This window comes from Triticum dicoccoides, chromosome 6A (genome assembly GCF_002162155.2).
Source record: "Triticum dicoccoides isolate Atlit2015 ecotype Zavitan chromosome 6A, WEW_v2.0, whole genome shotgun sequence".
Lineage (NCBI taxonomy): Eukaryota > Viridiplantae > Streptophyta > Magnoliopsida > Poales > Poaceae > Triticum > Triticum dicoccoides.
Window position 1 is genome coordinate 165,734,475 of NC_041390.1, and position 4,732 is coordinate 165,739,206.

The following is a 4,732-nucleotide window of genomic DNA, read 5'->3' on the forward strand; positions in this document are numbered from 1 at the left end:
TATGGATCCAAATCAGCCCCTTACGAAGCAACGCATAAGCTAGGGTTTAAGATTCTATCACTCTAGCAACCCATCATCTACTTATTACTTCCCAATGCCTTCCTCTAGGCCCAAACAATGATGAAGTGTCATGAATTCGACGTTCACATGACACCACTAGAGGAAAGAGAACATACATCTCATCAAAATATCGAAATAATACCAAATTCACATGACTACTTATAGCAAGACTTCTCCCATGTCCTCAGGAACAAACGTAACTACTCACAAAGCATATTCATGTTCATAACCAGTGGGGTATTAATATGCATAATGGATATGAACATATGATCTTCCACCAAGTAAACCAACTAGAATCAACTACAAGGAGTAATCAACACTACTAGCAACCCAAGGTACCAATCTGAGGTTTTGATACAAAGATTGGATACAAGAGATGAACTAGGTTTTGAGATGAGATGGTGCTAGTGAAGATGTTGATGGAGATTGACCCCTCCCAATGAGAGGATCGATAGTGATGACGATGGTGATGATTTCCCCCTCCCGGAGGGAAGTTTCCCTGGCAGAACAGCTTCGCTATAGCCCTAAATTGGTTCCGCCAAGGTTCCGCCTCATGGAGGTGGATTTTCGTCTCGTGAGCTCTCTTATGATTTTTTCCTCGACAAAAGACTCCATATACCAAAGATGGGCATCAGAGGGCTGCCAGGGGGCCCACGAGGCAGGGGTGCACACAGGGGGTAGGGCGCGCCCCCCACCCTCATGGACGGTGGGTGGCCCCCTCTAGTACTTCTTTCGCCCAATATTTTTTATATATTCTGAAACATGCTCTCGTGAAGTTTCAGGACTTTTGGAGATGTGCAGAATAGGTCTTTAATATTTGCTCCTTTTCCAACCCAGAATTCCAGCTGCTGGCATTCCCCCTCTTCATGTAAACCTTGTAAAATAAGGGAGAATATGCATAATTATTGTGACATAATGTGTAATAACAGCCCATAATGTAGTAAAAATCGATATAAAAGCATGATGCAAAATGGACGTATCAACTCCCGCAAGCTTAGACCTCGCTTGTCCTCAAGAGAAAACCGAGATCAAAAAATATGTCCACATGTTTAGAGATAGAGGTGTTGATAAAATAAAATGCGGACCTGAGGGCATCATGGCCATTCTTAGAACAACAACATATATATATACATATATACATATATATATATATATATATATATATATATATAGTCATATGATCTCTTATGCTAAAGTAACAATTCATTCACAGTTTCAAGTATGAATCATAAACTTCATGGAAACTAACAAGCCATAATCTCAGTCATTGAAGCAATTGCAATTTATCATAACATCGGAAAGAGTCAATATAAGAGCTTTTCAGCAATTCCATATACTCGACTATCATTTAGTCTTTCACGATTGCTAACACTCATGCAATATTTATGGGTATGAAGTTTTAATCGGACACAGAGAAAGATAGGGGCTTATAGTTTAGCCTCCCAACCTTTTACCTCAAGGGTAATGTCAACAATAATAGTTCATGAAAACTTACATCCAATTAGCTATATGTCGGTGTCAAAACCGGCGGATGGGTAGGGGGTCCCGAACTGTGCGTCTAAGGCGGATGGTAACAGGAGGCAGGGGACACGATGTTTACCCAGGTTCGGGCCCTCTTGATGGAGGTAATACCCTACGTCTTGCTTGATTGATCTTGATGATATGAGTATTACAAGAGTTGATCTACCACAAGATCATAGAGGCTAAACCCTAGAAGCTAGCCTATGGCATGATTGTATGTTATCCTATGGACTAAACCTTCCGGTTTATATAGACACCGGAGGGGGCTAGGGTTACACAGAGTCGGTTACAAGGGAGGAGATCTACATATCCGTATTGCCAAGCTTGCCTTCCACGCCAAGGAGAGTCCCATCCGGACACGGGACGAAGTCTTCAATCTTGTATCTTCATAGTCCAACAATCCGGCCGAAGGATATAGTCCGGCTGTTCGGAGACCCCCTAATCCAGGACTCCCTCAGTAGCCCCTGAACCAGGCTTCAATGATGATGAGTCCTGCGCGCAGATTTGTCTTCGGCATCGCAAGGCGGGTTCTTCCTCCGAATACTCCATAGAAGATTCTGAACACAAGGATAGTGTCTGGCTCTGCAAAACAAGTTCCGCATACCACCGCAGAGAGAATAATATTTCCACAAATCTAATCTGCTGACACGTTTAGCAACATGACATCACGTCATGGCCCAGTCATTATTCGAACCGTTTTTCTCAACCAGCACTGCACATATTGCGAGGCGGTTTTCTTCACACGTCTTGTCGAAGCAGAGATCGTGCCCCCCTTATTATAGGATTCTCATCAATACGGACATGGGTAACCCAGTCGTGCCCATTGGTATGACTCCTCGATTTTAGGCAAGTCCAAAATGGCCATGAGGAGGACGCTTGATATTCACCCTCTTTATAAAGAGGCCAAAGCCTGTCCTTTTTTTCCTCTCGTACTCAATCGAATCCTTCCCCCGCCTCGAGTTCCAACACCCAAGGCTCAGGTCAGGCGCTTCGGACCTTCAACCATGTCCGGATCCAACCTTCAAGGTCGGTGGATTCCTTCCTCTGTCATAGAGGAAGACATCAAGAAGCTGAGAGAGGGCAGGTATTTGACCCTCGAAATCTCGCATAGGTTGCCTGCTCGAGGGCAGGTCATTACCACTCCCGAACCCGACGAGAGCGTTGTATTCATCTCTCACTTCCTCCGAGGGCTAGGCCTCGCTCTGGATCCCTTTCTTAGGGGGCTCATGTTCTATTATGGGCTGGATTTCCATGACCTGGCCCCGGATTCCCTCCTTCACATCTGGTCGTTCATCGTCGTGTGTGAGGCCTTTCTCCGCATTACCCCACACTTCGGCCTGTGACTCAAGACTTTTAGTGTGAAGCCGAAGATGATCGTGGGGCGACACGCAGAGTGTGGAGGTGCTGCAATAAGAAAAAAATGCTGATGTTCTGTGGCCAGAGGGTTCCTTCCCAGAGGTGTCCGGTTTATGGCAACGGGAGTGGTTTTATATCACAGCTCCCCGAAGTGCCAAGTGGGTAGCCGCCCTTGCTTTTCGCTCGGGCCCCCCACCACAACTAACGTCATGGATCAACAAGGGGCTGAACTAGGGGCCAGTAAATGATGTGCCGATATTGCAGAGTCACATACGAGATCTCCTTGAGAGAGATGTCAGCCTGATCACGGTAATGCAAGTGATGCTAATTCGTCGAGTCCCGCCTTGCAAACGTCGACCCCTCCATATGTGGGAATTCAACTCGGAAGGACCGCGAACTATTCAGCACTTCCTCGGCATGACACTCGAAGAGATGTACCAATTGTTCTTCAGACCACAAATAAAGTGTCCGGACACCACCGAGGATGCTGGTATGAGCTATAATCGCCCCAATACCCAAGTAAGTAATTCTGTGGCCAAACACGCTGTCTTTTTATTTATCATAACATCATCCTGAAAAGTCGCACCTTTACCAGGACTGGGTAACAAAGGCGAAGATGATCAGGTGTTCGGCCCCCTTCCCGAAGGTTCAGCAAATCTAGTACTAGCCAGAATGCTAGAGCCGGCGACTTATCAGGCGCCCTCATCGGAAGATAAAGGGGAGAATAAAGAGGATGAAAGCGGGCCTCGCTCATTATTCATCCAAACTGGGGGAATTAGCACCTCTGCGAAGGAGGATAACCAGGGAGAAGAATCTGAAATTCCCTCTCCCCAGGAAGAGGACTGAGGGAGTCCTGGATTGGGGGGTCTCCGGACAGCCAGACTGTATCCTTTGGCCGGACAGTTGGACTATGAAGATACGAGATTGAAGACTTCGTCTCGTGTCCGGATGGGACTCTACTTGGCGTGGAAGGCAAGCTAGGCAGTACGGATATGGATATCTCCTCCTCTGTAACCGACCTTGTGTAACCCTAGCCCCTCCGGTGTCTATATAAACCGGAGGGTTTTAGTCCGTAGGACAACATACAATCATGCCATAGGCTAGCTTCTAGGGTTTACCCTCTCCAATCTCGTGGTAGATCAACTCTTGTAATACCCATATCATCAATAATAAATCGAGCAGGACGTAGGGTTTTACCTCCATCAAGAGGGCCCGAACCTGGGTAAAACATTGTGTCCCCTACCTCCTGTTACCATCCGCCTTAGACGCACAGTTCGGGACCCCCTACACGAGATCCGCCGGTTTTGACACCGACATTGGTGCTTTCATTGCGAGTTCCTCTGTATCGTCGCTGTTAGGCTTGATGGCTCCCACTATCATCGATAGCGATGCAGTCTAGGGTGAGACTTTTCTCCCTGGACAAAACTTTCTGTTCGGCGGCTTCGCACTGCGGGCCAACTCGCTTGGCCATCTGGAGTAGATCGAAAGTCACGCCCCTGGCCGCCAGGTCAGATTTGGAAGCTTAAACTACAAGGCCGATATCCGTGGAGACTTGATCTTCGACGGATTCGAGCCCCTGCCTTGTGCGCCACGCGGTCATGATGAGTACGATTTAGCTCTGCCATCGGACAGTGTTCAAGAAATCGCACCAGCAGCCGCTCCGACCCTTAATTCGGAGCCAGTTGCGCCTCCCATGGACGGGTGGATAGACCCCGCCACAGAGGCCGTATCCCCAATGGCGATCGAGCCGAATATCGACCTTACCCTTCACGAGAGCCATGTTGCTAAACTGCTG